Genomic DNA, 22,298 nt, shown 5'->3' with positions numbered 1-22,298 from the left:
AGTTAATCTGAAGATTATGAAACCAGTTAACTGTTATTGTGAAGTTGTTGGCTCTGACCTATGAGAAAGAAGAAAGCCCTTGGACTAATGCGAAGAAAATCGAGCATATTTTTGATTGCTTAGGTAAATCAATTTAAACAGTTTCTTTTTTCTGGAAGATAATTTGGTTAACTTGTATGGTTCTATCATTATCTGCAAAAATATTGGCATTCCTATTTTAAAGAGTGCATCTGGCTGTAGTCAGAAAAATTTTATTTATTTTTTTTTATTTTTACATCTTATTTTATGTATTTTTATTTTATTTTATTTATTTATTTTTTTGTGCGCGCCTATCCTTTTCATTTATAAAGTTATTGCATTTTGGTGGTTGATTTTTCTTTTTGGCACTTTGGTTTTTAAATTTCAATCTTTTTTACTCTTTGGAATAATCTGTTTCTTGAAGAGCCTGCATTTTGGTGTTTGATTTTTCTTTTTGGCACTTTGGTTTTTAAATTTCAATATTTTTTACACTTTGGAATAATCTATTTCTTGAAGAGCCTGCATTTTGGTGGTTGATTTTTCTTTTTGTTACTTTGGTTTTTAAATTTCGATCTTTTTTTTCACTTTGGAATAATCTGTTTCTTGAAGAGTGTCAGGACCCGTCCAGAATTCCCCACCGGAACCCTAGACAAGCCCTGATCTCAGGAAAACCCTACCAGACCCTCCTATGGAAAATCTAGCAGAACCTCCCCTAAGGGATGGACTTGCCACAAAATTTCCTACACTGAAAACGCACTTCTATAATTGTCCCCTTATTCCTCCCACAGTACTACAAGTTGGTCCCACAAATTTCAGCACTTCAATATAAATACAGTAATCCAGTGCGAAAATAAATACATAAGTGTCCCATACAGTATACAGAGCTTTATGAAGTACTACTAAGTATAGAATACAGCAAGAGTGAAAGAAATATTACAACTGCAATAAAAGAAGAACAGAGTGCTGCATGAACTAAAACAGCGAGGAGATCAAGTCCGCTCCTCTCGTACTCGGTCACTGTCATGTGCCCCTGTCTCAGTTCCTCGAACTCTCTCCTTCTCGCCTCACGGTAGGCAGGAGGACAAAACTCAGTAGAGAAGGAAATCTTGAACTGATCCCACGTATGCCTTCTGTGGGTCTTCTCTATTTGCCACCACTTCCGGGCATCTCCCTCTAACATGAACCCAGAAATCCTCACCATATCCTCATCGGGGCACTGCATCCCCTCTTCCAAGATTTTCTCCATGCTGGATAGCCATTTCAAGGCTGCAGCTGGGCCTTGGCTTCCATCGAACTCCACGGCTCCTAAACGTCGAGCCTGATCCACGGATCGGTTACTAGAGCTTGAACCTCCTAAGGCTCTAGTTAGCTGAGAGACCAGATTTCTAAGGCTCGATCGACTCCTGGAACTCTCAGCCGAGCATTCCCGAGTTCTACGTGTGTCCCGCCGACTCATCGTAGTAGATTCTGAAGAAACAAACAAGAGTTTAGAAACAGGGACACTTAAGCACGATTACAAAAGGAAGAATTTATGGATGGGCTGTACAGCAATGCACAGTCCCTTAGGATTACAAGAACCTATGCTCTGATACCAACTGTCAGGACCCGTCCAGAATTCCCCACCGGAACCCTAGATAAGCCCTGATCCCAGGAAAACCCTACCGGACCCTCCCCTAAGGGATGGACTTACCACAAAATTCCCTGTACTGAAAACGCACTTCTATAATTGTCCCCTTATTCCTCCCACAGTACTACAAGTTGGTTCCACAAATTTCAGCACTTCAATATAAAATACAGTAATCCAATGCGAAAATAAATACATAAGTGTCCCATACAGTATACAGAGCTTTATGAAGTACTACTAAGTATAGAATACAGCAAGAGTGAAAGAAATATTACAACTGCAATAAAAGAAGAACAGAGTGCTGCACGAACTAAAACAGCGAGGAGATCAAGTCTGCTCCGAATGAACACCGACAACCTGGTACCTAGAGGAACGGAATTTAAGAGTGTGAGATGCTAATCATCTCAGTGAGTGACCCTATCTACTATACAATATAATACCACGATAATACAGTAGATAGATAATAATTAATTGGAAAATAATAATTTCTCTCAAAACCCTTACAATTCTCTCGGTTGGAAAAGTTTCCCTTTTAAAACCTTTTCACCAAAACCCTTTGTTCGTAATCCCCGAAAACCAAGACATCAAATAAATATCAGAAACGGTAATAATTATATTTTAAATTCCGATACAGCCTTAAAACATTTTATTTTTAAAACACAGTTCCGAAAATCAGTTGATGCACCCACTATATACCAGTGGCGCCAACAGTACCCAGCGTCCCAAGGTACCGCCAGACAGGAGGTTATAAAAAGAAACCGGCATACGGTCGCGTGGCGTCCCACTGCGCCGCTGCTAACCTGGTGTCCCAGCCATGGAGGGGTGGCCACCCTTATCCGATGGCAACCACAGGACACCCTCATAATATCATCTGCGCGCTACTCACACCCACCTGCGCGCTAATCATATCCGTGTGCACAATATCCATATCACATATAATCAGAACACCAGTACGTGCACGGTGCATCCAAAAATCATAAAATCCACATATTTAAATTATATAACAAATTTCACCTTTTGCATAAATACGGCGGGTATATTCCATCCGCTTGAACCGGGAAATTCTCCACAATTTCTTTATAATCAATGCCATAAATTCCATGATTTTCAAATCCACCAACTCCCAATCCATCAATTCAAATATCCACATTTTTCCAATAGCATAGATAATTCTCGAAATATAATAATTAAATCTCATAATATTCCATGGGCATATTTTATAAAAATTGAAATCACCAACATAACCAAATATTTTCCTTGAAATATTTGAAAATCAAATCGTGCCCAATTTAATATTAAAACCACACAAATTTCAAAATCCTCAAAACCATAAAATAACTTCACATGGCATAAATTTATATAATGCACATTTTCTTAAATCCAATAAATTCACAAATAATTCCACAATAAATCAAATAAATATTTGGCACATAGAAATTAAATTCCAAATATTTAAATCACACATAATATATTCACCAATTAAATTCCCAAAATTAATTTGAAGGTGGGTCACTCACCTTATGCACGTATCTCAATCAAGATCCTCCGTAGGATCGACTTCGCTACTCGCACGTGCACCTAAAACATCCACAGTACCAAACCACAAATATTAATATTTTATTTGGGTAATTCCCAAATGGGTACCCGAGGAGCGAACACCAAACGATAACTAAAATTTACAAATTATATACCGAATCGAAGCTCGAGTGATGATGATCACAGATTCGGTCTTAATTTCCGATGATCGTACCCGACGGGGTCGAAATTTCGCCGGAAAGCTTTTCGCGTTTCGGCTCTGCAATTCTCCCAAACCGTTGCTAATTGGCAGAAACGGATGCCGGTTTCGAGTTCAGGAGGTCGAACACAGCGGACTGGAGCCGGCTGGAAAACTGGGTACTCGCCGGAACAGTACTTTCCGGCGAGCCGCCGCGGTCACGGGCAATCGTCGCCGACGGCAGTGCGTGCGGTGGCCGTTGGCTGTGATTTTTTGCAGAATTGAAGATCTTGGGGAGAGCAATCCAACGGGACTAGCGGTGAGCAAAACGGAGGCCGGACGACGGAGAAATCACGGTTTGAAGATTTCCGGCCCCTCGCCGGAAAACGCTCCGATCCCGGCGCATCGGTGGTCCGATGGCCGTGAAACTTGGTGGGTCGGTCGGACTTGAGGAGAGGATGAAGGGTGTCAGGCGCGTGTGGTCGGAAAATGGCCGGAAGTGGGTCGATTTGCGGTGGCCGGCGGGCCGATCGCCGTGAAAATTGGAGGTTTTGCCGGAAATGAGGAGGGGAACCTTGCTGGCCGGCATGTGTACAGTAACTCGGCCGGAAAATTTGAAAAATTCCGGTGGCCGGCGGGCTCTCTCTCTTTTTCTCTCTCCTCTCTCTCTTTCTCTCTCTTCCCTGAGAATTTTATCAAATAAAAACCCCCGTGTAACACTGTTCATGCCACATGGACCAATCAGAAGCTGACACGTGGCATCACTGTGCACTTAAGCCAGATATAATAAAATAATACGGTATCCGGCGAATTTCAAACGTCCATAACTTTTTAACCAAACGTCCGATTTAAGCGTGCCGCTAGTCTATGAACTCGTATCGACGAGTACTTTACAACCATACAAGAGTCAACACAAAATTACATCTCAAGAAAAAGTCAACTCCCAGCACCTTTTGGATTGTTTGCACTTCAACTTGTTTTGCCCATAACTTCCAAACCGTAGCTCCGTTTTCGACGTGCTGCTAGTCTACGAACTCAGGGCGTCATGCACTTTGCCACGGTACCCTAGTCAACTCAAAATTCGAACTGGAGCAAAACGTCAACTTTTGACCCGCTCGGTCAACGTGCACGGATTCCGGTGCGATTTGGGACGGGGTGTTACAAGAGCCCTAAGTGATTCAATTTTTTCCTCTGTTTCTTGAAGAGCGTAAGTGATTCAATTTGGTGGAGAAATTGGAGAGAGTTCAGTCAGCTTATACAAATAGTATTATCACATCCTTTCTACCATTTGAAGGCACTCCATGATACTCTGCCCCTCTAAATCTCTCCTAAAGAATATATATATATATCTTTTTTATCATTTTCAATATATACAAATTTTGTTGATCTTAGCTTAGAGTCCATTTTAACAAGAACTGAAACATGAGTCTTTATCAATTTAGTGCCTCAGGTTTAGGTCCAAATCGATTTTCTTTCCGATTAGAGCATTGTAGAAGTTTACATTAGAACTTGATTTTCTTATTATACATGTAGAGGTCCATTCTTGGACCATCAAATACTTATATATGCACGATTGTTTTCTTTTTTTTTTTGGGAAAAAAATTAAAAAAATATATAAATATATATATATATATATATAATTATGCTTGAGTTAAAAACGTATTATCTGATCTTCTTATAGATAATCTAGTGATCCTGGCTAATGGACAAGATATATGTAGTTAAAGTCTTTGGTTCTTCTATGCAAGTGACGTGTTACAATGTGTTTGTGCGAAGGTTTCTAATTCTTAACTAATTAATAGTTCTTGGGATAGATGTGTCTGGTTCTTAAATTAATTAATTAAAACTCTAGACTTCATTCGTCATCATTTTAGAAAGCAATGTAAATTTGCACGAAACAGCCTAGCAATTTCATTCCTTGCCAATGTCAGGTCATGCATCATATGAAAAAAAAAAAAAAAAAGGAACAAGGAACAAAATGACCGTATAACCCTCCAACTGCCAAATTTATAATTCAGGTAGATAAAATAAGCCACATTAAATATATATATATATATAAAATAAAAAAATAAAAAAAGAAGAGAAAAACACCCACAACCCACATCAAAAGTATTAACTGAAAAAAATATACATATATCCTGATAACCTTATAGACATTAAGCTAAAGACGATGTGGTGGAACATTCTTATGTGGTGGGACCATCCAATAATAACAGAAAACTCGAATCACAATTTTCAAATTTCACCATTCTACCATCCTCAATCGTATATACCAAAACTAATGCATATATAATTACTGGAAAATTTTTTTTTTTTAATTTTTTTTTACCGAAGAATTGACATGACTGTGACAGATGACTTAGGAAGGGCAACTTGTACAAAAACAAAAAGGCCTTTTTTTTTTTTAAAAATCAAAACCTTAAAAGTGAAAAAGAAAAAATATTTATAGTGCGCAAAGGTTGTTAATACATTTTCTTTATATATATATATATATATATATATTTTTTTTTTCTTTTTACTTTTTCCAAATCAAAACAAGGTAATTAAACTCATCTTAATGATAGTCAGGTATTGTTAGTTGTCTGTTTTGTTAGCTAGCTTACATAGTTTGATTTATTTCTTTTTTAAAGAGTTTTTATAATTTCTGAGATAATGATGATTTCATTTGGTAAACCAAAAACTTGTTGCGTAACTAATTAATCTTGTCTTTGAAACCTTATGTACTGAAAATTAACCAAAGTTAAGGATCTTATGAAAATGATGAGGTGAGAGGAAAAGTTAAGTCTGAGGAGCCATTAATAGACTTTTCAGCCAAAAAAAAGAAAAGAAAAAAGGAGTCCTTATTAGACACACACACACGGCATTTACCGCGGACTCATTGTTATATGTTTTTGTTCAACAAGTTTATATAGTCATGTTATCAATATTGATCATTCCTTATCTACCATTCTCACTAAGGAAGCTTTAATTGGCAGATATTTTTTTATCACTCTCTGAACTTAGCTTTCTCTTCTCTTTCTTCCTCACTAAGTTCATGGATTTTCTTCGATCTAAAACTTATCAATTTCTCTTATATATCTTCACCCTTTACCATTGTGGATTTGCTGGTTATAGATAGTAAGCGTATATGGCTTCTTCTTCTCTTTCTTTAGCAATCTCTCCTGAAGAAAAGCATGAGATTCAAGAAAAGTCGATGTGTTTTTTATTTCAGAGGTGAAGGCACCCGCAATCAATTTGCTAGCTATCTTTATGCCGTTTTATCTACAATGCATATCTCAACTTTCATGGACGATCATCAACTTGAGAGAGGGATGAAATTTCATCCACACTCCGAAAAACAATCGATGAATCTAAGATTTAAGCAATAATATTCTCAGAAAACTTTGCTTCATCCACATGTTGTTTGAATGATCTTTTGCATATTCTTGAATGCAAGAAAAGAAATGAGACGGTGTTAGAAAAAATAGAATAAAACAATAGCAATAGAAGAATAAAATAGAACACACAGATTTACATGGAAAATCCTTTACGTAAAAAAAACCACGGACAAAAAGAGACAAACTTTTATTAATGAAGATTGGTACAAAAGTGAGCAAAATAGAGCGACTAAAACCCTCAAAAATAAAATAATACAACCGAAAATGAAAACCCCCGAAAATATATATATATATATATATATTGTACTTACGGAATAAACTATCGGCCCTTGACCTTTGCTACCATCACAGAGCCCCACTTTTTCTCTCAAAATAGATTTCATCAAACGGGTCACACCGCAAGCTTTTCGGGTCGAGTCAACAAGAATTCGGATTACCGACTCTAACAGATGGGTACTGTTATGCCAATCTTCTATCGCATAGAACCATGTGTTGTGCTAAAACAGAAGGGAATTATGGTATTGCGTTGGCTGAACTTGAAGAACGTTTTGAGGACAAGGACAGAATGGAGAAGGTGAAACAATGGAGGGCTGCTTCAATAGAAACATCAAATCTATGTGGCTTGTCTTCAGAGCATTTCAGGTGATGATCACTCTCTCTCTCTTTCTCTCTCTCTCTCTCTCTCTCTCTCTATATATATATATATATCCTAATAAATTCCATCTTAAATTAATATAAGACGATGAAAGCACCATGAAATAAAAGAATATAATAATAATAATAATAATTAAAATTGGCCAAAATAACACTGCTTTCATATTTTAATTGGTAAGAAGAAGCACAACAAAAATTGAGTAATCTTATCATTTTGTCCGTGTTGCCTAATATGAGTAGGCATTGTTTATGGTGCGTTCTATTAGTTCCTACATGTTTATTGCTTTATGCCCAGTTGAACATCATTAACTTATCTTTCTGAGTAATCTAGAATCTTCAAAGAACCTTTCTTAGTGGTTTGTAATTCATTCCTAAGTTGGAGCATAAAAACCTTAGATTGACAGGCATAGGTTTCTTAAATTGTTGCCCTTAACATTCTTGAAGTTTTCAATCCAACAAGATCTGCAAGTTCTTCCACTTCAATTGCAGTGGTTAGCCAGCCACGCAAGAGTTGATCTTGTAAAATCCACATTTGTTCCTCAAGAGAGTAGCTAGACAGATTATGATCATTAACCTCCCCATCATTACAGATGAATTCTTTCATGAATTGTGGTTCATCAACTAGCACATACTTATCCAATTTATGACCTCGTAAATAGGAAGAATTTGTGATTTCCATACCAGAAAATTGTCAGTATTAAGCTTCAGAATATTGCTCGAAAAGGGAGATGATGTTATCAAAGACGCTCCAATTTTCTCTAAAATTTGATTCACAATCGAACTTGTCACATTTGAAACCCCTGGATTTTCCATTCGTAATTTTCTGAACTCACTCTGTTTGCTCTGATACCATGATGTAAAAGTGTTTGGAAAGAAAGAAAGTAACAGAAAATGAAAGAAAATGAAAGAAAGCAGAGAGAAAGAGAAAAACAGTGATTCTAGAATTTTCTGTAAAATAAAGTTATATTTCCTTGAGAGAAGTCAATTACACGTGAGCCTGCATTTATATAGGTTACTGTTTTACCTAACACACCAGCTTTCAATAGCTTGGACTAACAGAAAGTACATGGAGGCAAAGCAAACTAACTACTATTTAACTATACTGCCACCTCATCACTACTTAAACTAACAATATTCCTAATATATTTCATACGCAGCAGACAAACTCATCAACAGTATTTGATAAGCTTTCTTAATTTGGTTTCTGGAATTGCCAAGTAAAACAAAAATTATTCTTGTTCAATACATAATATTTTGGCCATGGTGGGTCATTTTTGTGTTTTGAATTATTTGGCAAAACAAATAAAGCATCAGTTACTAGGTAAGTTGTAGAATGAAGTTCTCATTTCTAAGTAAATTGTTTGAAAGAATTTCAAATGCTTGGGAAACCTAGTAAGGTCTCACTTGGTGTTTTATTATTCCAAAAATATCTAAAGTTTTATTGTGAAGTTTGGTTTAAATCCAATGTTGCTTAATGCTCCTATATTAAATCATGCACTAATATCGCTAGTATCAAGAAATACCTAAGTATGGCTTGTACAGGCAGCTAGCAGAGCATTGCAACATGTAACTAAACACTTGGGAGTCTTAGATTTTTCTTTCTGAAATATGGTGGGGGGTCTCTCTGCATATTGACTCATTTTACTTTGACTGGTTTTGCTAATGATTGTGAAATTGCTTAATATGGATTTATTTTCTTTTCTTTTCTAGGGAAATGGATTGTAATATATCTAGTAAGGCAAGTTTTACGGGTTCATTGTCAAATTTTGGTTATTTTTCAAATTAAAAGTGCAAGTACTCTGCTCCATAGAACTGATAGTTGTGCATATTGCTTGTATATAGCTAAAGAAGTTAGCTGCATCTACTATTCATGTTTATATATAACTTGATTCACTACTAGCTTGCTTTGTTTCCTTCTAGTAGTGCTGGGCTCCAACAAAGCCATTGTTGTAGTTAATTTATATGGTTCTATCATTTTTCTGTAAAATACATGAGCTGTGAAGTCTTTGACATGTTCTTAATGTTAATTACAATATTGGCATGTCCACTTTAACATTAAGCAGTGTTTCTTCTGTTGTCACTAAAATGTATGAACACTCCCAAGTATTTTCTCTAAAACATTTGTGCTGATTTCAATTAATATGCTTGAAAGTGAGGTTCAAATCTAAAAATTGACACTTTTTTGATATACGCAATGAGAAATGGGGTCTATATGAGTGGGCTTTGAAGATAGTCAATAGGCTTTTAAACTTCCATTGGTCTTTCAGATTGTGGGATTCTTTATTTATCCCATGTGTTCCTTCTTCTTTTTTCTTTCATACACTAGAAGTATTCAGTTGATGCGAAGATTATGAAACCAGTTAATGGGAAGTTGTTGCTCTGATGTACGAGGAAGAAGAAAATCCTAAGACTAATCAAAAGTTAGTCTAGCACATTTTTTTATTGCTTAGGCAAATCAATTTAACTGATTTTGTTTTCATTGCAAAATTAATTTGTAGAAGTTAATATACTCTGTTTACAACATTCTATGCAGTTAATATTCACAGTTTACAACATTCATTTCATAGTATTTTCGTTGTATTAATTTATCTTCTACTTTTACAAATTATAAGGTAATTTCTAAAGGAAAAGTTTATTTTATTTTGTTTGAACTTATTCGTTGGGAGAAGTATTTTGATAGATTTTTCATGTATATTTATTGTGAATTTTGTTGATCCACAATTCGGCGTGTCATTTTTACTTTCAGGTTATGAACAATCTTTTTGTGAGCTATGCAGACGGTAGCTTCGATTGAATGGTGTGGTACCTTGGAAAAGTTCTGTCTTCCTCTTGTCTGATTTTTGATCATGGCATTTGGATGGCCTGGTTTTGTGATATCAGTATGAATTTCTCTAACCACTATGAGTAACCACTATGAGCCACATGCATATATTTGTTGAACAAATTAAACAAAATAAACATTTGATTACGCTATGATTCTAATTTTAAGATGAATTCCAAGGGAAAATACATCTTTGCATCCAGTTGAACATTCTTAAGTTTTTTTCAGACTATGATACTGTATGTGTATCTGAAAGGCTTTCTAATTTTTACTAAAGTACTCAATAAGCAGCAATGGAATTTTTTACTGCAGTCTTATATGTGATGTATGTTAATAACCTAGTCTAGTACGATTTTGCTTTCTTGTCTTTTAGTAGTATTCCAATAGAGTTATTTATTTATTTATTTATTCTTTGTAGTTAATTTATATGGTTCTATCATTGTCTGCAAAGAATGCATAAGATCTACAGAAGGGCCCTCAAGTCCATTACTAAATCCGTTTTCAAGTATGTGACCATGGACAAAAGCTTAAGAATTTAATTTTAAATGAAAGCTACTGTCAATTGTCTCTTTCGAAAGCCAACTTACATGTTGGGTCCATTTCTAAGGAGTTTAAATTTTTCAAGCTGATGATAACTTATTATGATATCAAAAAAATTTTCCTCTTGTCTTTAGGAGCGCCGAGTCTAAGTGATTTAATCTGGTGGAAAATAGGATAGATTTTAGTGAGCTTATACAATTTGTATCATCAACTTCCTTTCTACTACTTCCCTAAGCTGCCTTTCTAAATCTTCCTAAAAGAACAGACATCTTAATGACCATATCAATACATGTAAATTTAGATAATCTTAACTTAATCCATGTTGTAGTATAAAATGAAAAAGGACTAAAGGCAATGGAGAATGTAGCTTAGCTTAAGCTATGGAAGGTTGTAACTTTCAGTGGGAATTGGAAATAAAGACAGTGGAGATGGTAGAAACATGACTGATGAGGAGGGGTAATAAAAAGGAGAAAGGAAGATAACATTTTTCAAAAAGTTAAATCACGTGGAATAAACAGGAAAAGTGAGTGCGTGCCTCATTAAAGTTTTTTCTTCCTCTGGTCTTCATTCTAATCATGGCATTGGTTTGGAAAGCCTGTTTTTGTGATGTCAGTATGAATTTCGTTAACCAATATGAACCATTTTACATATATTTGCTGAACAAAATTAGGGAAAAAAAAATCAATTATAGATTATCTATGAATATGGTTCTGAATTTTTCGCATCCAGTTGAGCAATATTCTTAATTAAACTTTCTGAGTATAATATAATAGGTGTATTTGAAACCCTTTCTTTTTTGTCACTAATGGTCTCAATAAGCAGCACTAGCATCTTTTACTACATATAACATGCTAAAGAATTTAATTAATTACATATATTAAGGTCCACTTGGATGGTCAAATAGTTATATATATGCTTGACTTAAAACATATTATCTGATCAGCGTAAAGCTGATCTGGCTAATTAGACAAGGAATATATAGCTAGTTAAAGGTCTTGGTTTTTGCATGAAATGACATGTGTGAAGTCCCACATCAGTTGGAAAGGGGAACGAAGCATGGCTTATAAGCATGTGGATACCTTTCCCTTGTAGACGTGTTCTCATGAGGGAAATTATAACTGTGAGAAGTAGGATTAGGCTCACCACCTCGCTTCCAAAGTGGACAATATCTGGATTCGGCCTGGAAGGCCCCGGCCAGTGGGACTAGCAGGTGGAGGGGTAAGACCCCTAACCATTGAGATGCATTTTAAACCCGTGAGGGCTGGGTTGTAAGAGGATTCCCCAGGCCCAAAGCGGACAATATCTACATGCTGGTGGTCTGAGCTGAGCTGTCGCAGATGGTATTAGAGCTGGACATGGATCGGTGTACCAGAGAGGATGCTGGGCCCCAAGGGGGAAGGATTGTGAAGTCCCACATCGATTGGAAAGGAGAACGAAGCATGGCTTATAAGCGTGTGGATACTTTTCCCTTGTCGACGCGTTCCCATGAGGGAAATTAAAATCGTGAGGGGTTGAATTGGGCTCACCACTTAGCTTTCAAAGCGGACAATATCTCGGTTGGGCCTGGGAGGCCCGGGCTAGTGGGACTGGCAGGTGAAGGGGTGAGACCCCTAACCATTGAGACGCGTTTTAAACCCGTGAGGGCTGGGTTGTAAGAGGATTTCCCAGGCCCAAACCGGACAATATCTACGTGCAGGTGGTCTGGGCTGGACTGTCACAACATGTCACAATGTGTTTGAGTAAAATTTTCTAATCTGTATTAATTAATAGTTCTTGAACTAAATGTATCTAGTTTTTTTTCCCTACAAAATCCAAAAAAAGTACATGTACACTTTGTTTGGGTGGTTGGAGGATTATAGTGCCGTTTTGTTTCTTGTTGCTCTTTTTTCTTTTTTTATAATTTTTAATTCAATATAGTTAGTAACAAACTCGAACTGACACTGGTAAAGCAGGAAATTTGTTGTTTCCTGCAAATTTTCGTGTACTTTCTTTGGTTTGAGTTTTGTGGAAAAAAAGTGCTATAATCACAACTGCGTCGACTCTTTAAAAATTGGACTAAACTATGTAAGCTAGCTAACAAAAGAAACAATTAACGATGCCTAACATTAAATTAGGTTTGATTAATTATCTAATGGTCTGAATTTGGAAAATAAATAAATAAATATAAGATAGAGATAAAAGGAGTTGTCCCCCAAGTACTCATGTACAATTTCTCTGTAAAATAATAAAAAAATATTATTCATTTCAAGTAAATATTTTTTAAATAAATTATATCTACGGATGTCCATTAATATGTAATTGGCTTTTGTTTATATGGGATTTTCAATTTTTGATCAATTTTGGGGGTTGGAGGGTTATAGTGTCATTTGATCCGCGTTGCTCCTTTTTATATGTAAAATGTCATGGAATTGCCATAGGTAAACCAAGAAATTTCTTCAAAGTCGCTCGTAATGCCCCAGCTATTTCACATCTCATGTACGCGGATGACCTTTTAATAATATGCCGAGCAAAACTGTAACACCCCGTCCCAAATCGCATCGGAATCCGTGCACGTTGACCGAGGTTGACCGTTGACCAAAGGGGGTCAAAAGTTGACTTTTTGACTCAGTGGGAATTTCGAGTTGACCAGGGTACCGTGGCGAAGTGCACGATGCCACGAGTTCGTAGACTGGTAGCACGTCGAAAACGGAGCTACGGTTTGGAAGTTATGGACGAAACAAGTTGCGGTCCAAACTGTCCAAGGGGTGCCCGAGTTGACTTTTTGTTTTTGGGGAAATGAGCTTTGACTCGTGCATGGTTATGAAGTGCTCGTCGATACAAGTTCACAGACTAGCGGCACGCTCAAAACGGACATCCGGTTAAAAAGTTATGGACGTTTGAAGTTTACCGGATACCGCATTATTTTAATGTTTTTGGGTCGGTGAACAGTGAAATGCCACGTGTCAGCTTCTGATTGGTCCACATGGCATGAACAGTGTCACACATGGGTTTTTATTTGTTAAAACTCTCGGGGAAGAGAGAGAAAGAGAGAGAAGAGAGAGAAAGAGAGAGAGAGAGAGAGAGACCGCCGGCCACCGGAGTTTTCCACTGTTCCGGCCGATCTACAGTGCATGCACCGGCCAGCAACGTTGCCCTCCTCATTTCCGGCAAAACCTCCAAATTTCACGGCGAACGGCCGCCGGATGCGCCCGGATCGGACCTCCGAAGATCGGCGGCGAGTTTTACCCTTCCACCGCCGGCCACCACGAATCGACCCATTTCCGGCCGACCCACCAAAAAATCACGGCCATCGGACCACCGACGCGCCGGGATCGGAGCGTTTTCCGGCGAGGGGCCGAAAATCTTCAAACGGTGATTTCTCCGCCGTCCGACCTCTGTTTTGCTCACCGCCGGTCCCGTTGGGTTGCTCTCCTCAAGATCTACAAGTCTACAAAATTTCACGACCAACGGCCACCGCACGCGCCGCCGCCGGCGACGGTTGCCGGTGACCGTGGCGACTCGCCGGAAAGTACTGTTCCGGCGAGTACCCGAAATTCCGGCCAGCTCCAGTCCGCAGTGTTCGACCTCCTGAACCCGAATCCGGCTTCCGTTTCCGCCAATTCGGGATGGTTTGGGAGAATTGCAGAGCCGAAACTTGAAAAGCTTTCCGGCGAGATTCCGACCCCGTCGAGTCCGATCACCGGAAAGTAAGACCAAATCCGTGATCCTCATCATGCGAGCTTCGATTCGGTATATAACTCGTAACTCTTTAGATGTCGCTTGGTGTTCGCTCCCCGGGTATCCATTTGGGAATTACCCGAATAAAATATTAATATTTTTGGTTTGTGCACTGTGGTTGTTTAAGTACACGTGCGAGTAGTGGAGTTGATCCCGAGGAGGATCTTAGTTGATTTGCGTGCTCCAGGTGAGTGACCCACCTTCAAAAATTATTTTGGGCAATTAATTATATTTAAATTGGTATTTAAATTATGCTCATGTGGTGTGGTTTATTTATGGTTTATTGCGGTTTAATTTATTTATTATGCATGAGCAAGGTGTATTTTGGTAATATTTGTATGTGGTTTAAAATGTGATTTCTCGGGCATAATTGGATTAAATATTTTATGAAAATATTTGGTTAAATTTTATAAATTATGCCCGCGGTATTTTTATGGTTGCATCTCGTATTTCGAGGAAAATTGTGGTTTGTTGATTATCGCTGTTTCGTACCGAGTTGTTTAAATAAAAATATGTGGGATGGTGTTTTGTGAAAATATGGTATACTTCCCACGGTGGTTTTTGGAAAAACGGTACGGTTGGTTGTTAATGGTTATTTTTAGACGCACTCATACAGTATTGGTGTTCTGGTGTATGGTGTATGGACACGTGGTTTAGCATGCGGTTATTATGTGGTTTAGCGTACGGTTTTTACTTCACCCGTGAGTTGCCATTGGATCGTGGGCAGGCAAGTTGTTATTGGCCACAGCCGCCCCCCTCCTTGGCCGGGTGATGGTTTTTAGCAGTCGGTACTGTCGGGACGCCGAAGTGACCGCTGCAGGTTTCTCTCTTTAACCCCCCGCCAGTCGGTGCTCGGGACGCTGGGTATTGGAGGGCATCACCGGTATATGGTGTGGTGCGTCAGGTGTAATTGTCGGTGTAAATTGCAAATAATGGTTTAAACCCCAAAGGTGTTCAAAATTTAATTACTATAATTTATTATATTTTTATTATATATTTGGGGTACGTTTTCATTTATTTATTGTGTATCAAATGGTTTAATCCCTTGGTTTTTGGGAGGTATGTACATTGGGTTTTACAAAAAGGTTTTAAAAAGGGAACATTTCAAACGGAGCGATTGGTGAGAGTTTTGAGGGAAAGTATTATTTTCCAACAGCAATTATTATTTATTTATTAATTGCTGGTATTTGTTCTATTTCTTAATTGCTATTACTATTATTTTTATTATCACAAAAGGTGTTCAGTAGTTCGGGTTACTCACGGAGATGATTAGCATCTCACACTCTTAAATTCTGTTCCCTTAGGTGCAAGTGGTGGTAGACGTTCTTCCGGAGCGAACCAAGTTTTCCGCTGCTGTTGTGTTTCGAGACGTACTCTATACTCTTTCATTTCAGTGTATTATTTCTTTTCAGCCTTATTGTATTTCTGTTGTTTAGCACTTCTTAAAGCTCTGTATACTATTGGGATGCTTCTGTTTTATTTATGCACTGGACTGTTGTTGCTTTTGAGAAGTGCTGAAATTTGTGGATTCAGTTTGTAGTTTGTGGGAGGAATAAGGGGATGTTTTTAGAAGTGAGTTTTCAGTGCAGGTAATTTGTGGTAAGTAAATCCATTAGGGGAGGCTCTGTCGGATTTTCCATTGGAGGGTCCGGTAGGGTTTCCCTGGGATCAGGGCTGTCTAGGGTTCCGGGGAAGGAATTCTGGACGGGTCCTGACAAAAACCAACAGAAGCTAAAATTATCAGGGAGTACTTAGACAAATATTGCAGTTGGTCAGGACAGGCTCTTAATGCAGATAAGTCCAATATTCTCTTCTCCAAATCCATCCCCAGATCTGATAGGAGGTTAATTAGAGACACCTTAGGATTCAAGGATATGGGAAGTAAAGAGGTTTACCCTTGCAACTCCTTAGTGTTGGGAAGAAACAAGTCAAAAGAGTTCTTTAGACTCAAAGAAAGAGTAAATTGTAGACTCGAAGGATGGAACAAACACCTCCTCTCCAAAGTCGAAAAAGCCACTCTTATCAAGTCAGTTGTACAAGCTATCCCTACTTATACGATGACCACCCATCTCCTCCCTACAGGTGTATGTGATGATCTTGATGCTCTCGTGCATAAATTCTAGTGGAAGTCTAATCCTAAAACCTCGGGTGACTTGGCTTTGAAAGAGTGGAAGGATATTTGCAAACCTAAGGACCTGGGTGGCCTGGGATTTAGAAGATTTAAAGACTTGAATTTGTCTTTACTGGCCAAACTTGGTTAGAAGCTGGCCAATGGAGAGGATTGCTTATGGACACATACTCTTAGAGCGAAATATCTTCAGAATTCTACCTTATTTGGCTATAAGGAGAAGAAAGAGTCTTCAAGTGTTTGGCAAGGCTTGACCAAGGTTCAAAAAATCCTTCGCAAAGGTTCTTGCTATCGAGTAGGAGATGGGTCCTCCATTAATATATGGCAGTATCCTTGGCTCCCCATCCTCCCTAATAAAACCCCTACAGCGATGGAATTCCTAGACACCACAAACCAAAGACGTGTTTACGAGCTCTAGGATGAGAAAAGAACCTATTGAAATGAAAGTCTAATTCGGCAAATTTGTGACACTAAGTCAGCAGCTGCTATTCTTCAGTTGGATTTACCAAGAGTTCCCTGTGCAGATAAACTTCTTTGGCAAGGAAACTGGGAAGGGAAATTCTCAGTTAACAGTTGCTACAACATCCTCCTTAAAGATGAATGGAATAGTGTAGCACATGGTGTTTAGAGGAAACTATGGAAACTTAAGATCCACGATCGCCTCAAGCTTTTTCTTTAGAGAGTCCTTGCGAAGGCAATTCCCACCAGGGAGGCTATTTTCAACAAAACAGGTAAGGGAGATCAGTGCTGTGTTCTTTGCGGAGCAGAGGTTGAAACACCCTTTCACTTATTCGAAGAGTGCCACAATATCAGAAGGCTTGCCTTTGCAAGCATCTGAGGCTGCAGACTTGATTGCTGGGAAGTATCTAATATAGAAGAGCTACTGGTATCCTGTATTAATCCAAAGCCAGAAGTTTGTTTCCAGAATATGGAGGGAAGATCATTCACAATCTTTCCTGCCTCCCTTATGCATACTATCTGGAATTTTAGAAATGAGAAGATTTTCTCCAAGTTCTGCTTAAATTCGGATTTAGTGTTTCAGTTTAATAGGACAGAGTCTCATCCTTCTCTCTTAAGGAAAGGTGGAAAGCTCCTCCAGAGGGCTGGAGGAAGATCAATGTGGACACGGCCTTCATTAACGGCCAAGCAGGAATTGCTTTCATTGCTAGGGATAGTAAAGGAAATCTTTTTTCTGTCGCCTCAAATCTGGTTGCCTATAATTCTCCTATGGAAGCTGAACTTAAAGCAATTGTTTGGGTGGCAAATGTAACACCCCGTCCCGAAGTACACCGGAAATTTCTCAAATTTGACCAAGGTTGACCGGTATTGACCGTCGTTGACCGGGAAGGGATCAAATGTTGACTTTTTGCTCCTAATGAAATTTCACATTGACGGAGGTACTGTTAAAAAGTACACGTTGTCACGAGTTCATAGACTAGTAGCATATTGAAAACAGAGCTATGGTTTGAAAGTTATGAGCAAAACAAGTTGAGGTCCAAACTGTTCAAAGGATGCTGGAGTTGACTTTTGTTCATGCAGAGTTGAGCTTTGACTCATGCATGGTTGTGAAGTACTCGTCGATACGAGTTTATAGATTAGTGGCATGTCCGATTTGGACATGTGGTTTGAAAGTTATGGACATGTAGAATTTTTCAAATACAGTATTATTTTAATATTATTTTTAAAGATGTGAACAGTGCGCCATGTGTGGCTTAATAAAAGGTGCCATGTGTCACAACGGTGAGATGCCACATGTCAACTATGGTTAAATGCCATATTATTTTATTATTATTCTATACAATAATATTATTTTAATATTATTTAATTATTTCATTTTATTTTCTTTTTCGTTTTTCTTTTTTCTTTTTCTTCTTCCCCCACGTGGGAAAAAACAGCCCCTCCCTCCCGATTCCTTCTTCTTCTTCCTTCTTTCTTCCTTCCCTCTCACTCTCACCAGTCCCTCTTTCTCCTTGCTGCACCTCTTCCGGCCGTCGCATGGCCACACCCGCAGGACGACATGGTGGCCCACGGCTAGACGAGCCTAGGCATCGAATCGCCGGTCGATTGGCTGACAGATGCCTCAGGATCGATGCCCAAAGCTGACGGTCGACGAGGTGGTGGGTGGTCGGTTTTCCGGCGGCCACCGGTCCCGAGGTTGGTCCCTCCCCCTAATTTTCGACCCCCTGAGTCCAAAAATGACATCCATTTGTCCAAATTTTAAGCCATTGGTGCAATGAGTGGAGGGGGAGTCTAGCCGAAACTTCCGGGCCATTTTCCGACCAACTCCGTCGGTTTCGAGCCGAACGAAGGTTGGTTTTACACTCATCATCTCCTTAGCTTTCATTGGCACCTTATTTGTGAATTGTGATTGAGTATTTTGAAATATGCCATTTTTGGGTAAAATAATATTATTTTAATATGATAATCTGAAAAATGTATGTTTGATGTTTAAATAATTGCTATTTATATTGATGATGTCCAACTTTAACTCTTTAAATCTATATATATATGGATATAAAAGTATGTACATATACTTGAGACCTATATATTTGTGTGTGTGTGTGTGAAAATATATATATATATATATAGATATATATATACATATCTATGTACTTGTGTGCATAAAGACATTTATACATATGTATTTTATATCGTTCAAAATTTTGAAGTATATCATATATGTTTTAAATTTTAAGAGATATTGTTATTTGATTTAATGTGTTATTTTTTATGTGATTTAAATATATTCGTTATATAGAATTTATTATATCATATGTGTTTAATATTTAAGAAACTGCTATTTAAATTTATGATGCTAAGTTATGTTGATTTAGTATATATATTGCCTCATATTTATATTTTGGGTTGTTAAATTAAGTATATTTTGTGTTAATTAAATATTTGAGAAATGAATTTTATGTGTTGGATATTTAACTAAGTTATTTATATTGAAGATGCCAAATTGTGTTGAATTGAATTATTGTGGAAGAGACTAATTTTATGAAATTATGATTTAAATTTTATTATGTTTATTGATGCTAAATGAAAATTTGGTTTATTAAGGAATTCTTGATTTTTTATTATTGTGATTTAATTGTATTCATTACGCATGAGCAAGGTGTTTTCATTTAATTAAGTGTATTTGGATTTTAATTCTATTTTTGGGCATGATTTGGTTTTAAATATTTCGAGGAAAATATTGGTTTAAGTTTGGTGGTTTCAAAATTATATAACTATGCCCTTGGAATATTATTTGATTGATTTTATGATTTGGGGAAAAAAAATTAATTGTATATTATTATCGGTGGATTATTACTGGTGTTATTAAAGAAAAATGTGGGATGGTGAGTTTGAAAAATGGTATAATTCCCACGGTGGATTTTGAAAAAATTGCGTATTTTAATAATAAATATGGTTATTTATTTTAGATGCACTCATATACGTACCGGTGTTCTGTACTATATATGTGATTATAATAAGCGTGCAAGTTGTAATGTCTCCCGTGAGTTGCCATCGGACCGAGGGCAGGCAAGTTTGATATTGGCCATAAGCCGCTCCCCTCCATGGCCGGGGTGATGGTTTAAGCAGCGGCACTGTCGGGACGCCGAAGTGACTGTACGCAAGTTTCTCTCTTTAACCTCTTGTCAGTCGGTGCTCGGGATGCTGGGTACCTTCGGGCACCACTGGTATATAGTATGGTGCATCAAGTATTTTTTTGTATGTTCGTACATATATTTGTATGTTATATTATTTGATATTATATTGTATTGTATATACCGCACCATACGGAGGCGGCGAACTAATGTGGTCCATGTAGAACTAGTCTCATAACCATATTGCCTATGAGTCTAGGGGATCGGATGGCCAACATAGGCAACCACCCTGGTTTGTATTGGTAGTAAAGTGCCGGCGACAGCTGGGCTCATGGATCATGTAGCATGTTAGAAGGTATCATACGTATCTCCATTACGAGCGTGCATATTTCATTTTATGCTATGGATTTTAAGATATGATTTTGTGCATTTATGTTATGTTATCTATTTGTGATTTAATTTCTTACTAATATTCTTAATCGATGTTATTATATTCTTATTACTATTAATTGTATGTAACTATTTATTTAAATCATTATTGTCACTGTTATCGGGATTGTTATTATTATTTATAATGATCATTTTTGTAATTCCAATTTCTATTATTATCATTATAATAATTATAGTTGTTATTATTGATTATTATTTTTTATTTTTTATTTTTAATAACACTATTATGAGATCTTTAATTTTAATTTTGTTATTGTTTTTATTATTATTACTACCATATGGTACCTTCGGATAAGTATCACAGCCTACGGACAAGAAAGATAGCCATCGGGCAAGTATAATAGTCCTCGGACAAGTGGTAGCCTTTGGGTAGGTGAGATAGCCCTCAGGCAAGTTACATTAATATATGTATGGGAATATAATAGCCCTCAGGCAAGTTACATCAATACCATCATCATTAAAACGTTTGTTATAGTTTTTTTTTTATTGTTAATGTGATGTTGTTGTACCTTTCTTTCTATGTTACGTATTGGCATATTTGTAAAACGATATTTAAAGTGTATTTGACATGTGTGGTACTAAGTGGGTGGTGTGGGCGGACGAGAATCTCTGATGGTATATTTTAATTGGTTATTTACTAAATTAATTCCATTATATGCCTTTATATAATTTGTTATCGAAGTGCTGCCAGTTGTGAAACTTAAATTGTAGTAATGTGGGTGGAATAAGGTGGTGTATATAGAAGTGTATTTTCAATGCAAGAAAATTGTGGTAAGTCCAACCCTTAGGGGAGGTTCTGCCGGATTTTCCATTGGAAGATCCAGTAGGATTTCTCTGGGATCAGGGCTTGTCTAGGGTTTCGGTGAGGAATTTTGGATGGGTCCTGACAGCAACCCTTGCAATAGAACAGAAATGGGACAGGGTTTGTTGGTCTTCTGACTCCTCTTTAGTTGTCAAGGGCATCACTGATCAGGAGGAGCCTTCTGCATGGTCTACCAGAAATGATTTCCTTCTTCTTAAATCCTTTTTTGCTAATTTTAATTGGTCTATTTCCTAGAACTCAAGATCGTCAAACAATGCCGCAGACTTGACTTGTTTTTTGACTGTACTGATAGTTTTGTCTCTCCTCCAAAAGACCTCTAGGATATTTTGGCCACCGACATGCTCGGTGATGGCCTCTCTTTGTAATTCCTCCTCTTCTAGAGGCTTTTTGTGCCTGTGGCAATGAAATCTCTTTTCATCAAAAAAAAAAAAAAAAGAAGAAATTTCTCTCTTTTCAAGGAAACAGTACATGTACTTTTTTCGATTTGGGTTTCGTAGAAAGAAAATATTCAATGGTTACAATATAAACGTGTCAATGAGTCAGCAAAAATATTAGTGGCACTTTACGTAGACATATTTACTATTTTTAAATTGATGTCACTTTAAATTCTTTTTCTTGGAAAGAAAATCCAACCGATCACTAATTTATTAAGAATGTAGTTTAAAAATATCAAAATTTTCTATAAAATTTTTATTTTTTAAATATATTAAAAAAAATTTAGCTTTATAATTTTTCAACATGAATTTAATTTTTATAATATCTATTAAAAATTTTGATTTTTTTTTTAAATTTCTATGTAAATTTTCATCATAATATTCACATAAAATATTTTATAATTT

Source organism: Ziziphus jujuba, chromosome 6 (assembly GCF_031755915.1).
Source record: "Ziziphus jujuba cultivar Dongzao chromosome 6, ASM3175591v1".
Lineage (NCBI taxonomy): Eukaryota > Viridiplantae > Streptophyta > Magnoliopsida > Rosales > Rhamnaceae > Ziziphus > Ziziphus jujuba.
This window is presented reverse-complemented; position numbering follows the sequence as displayed.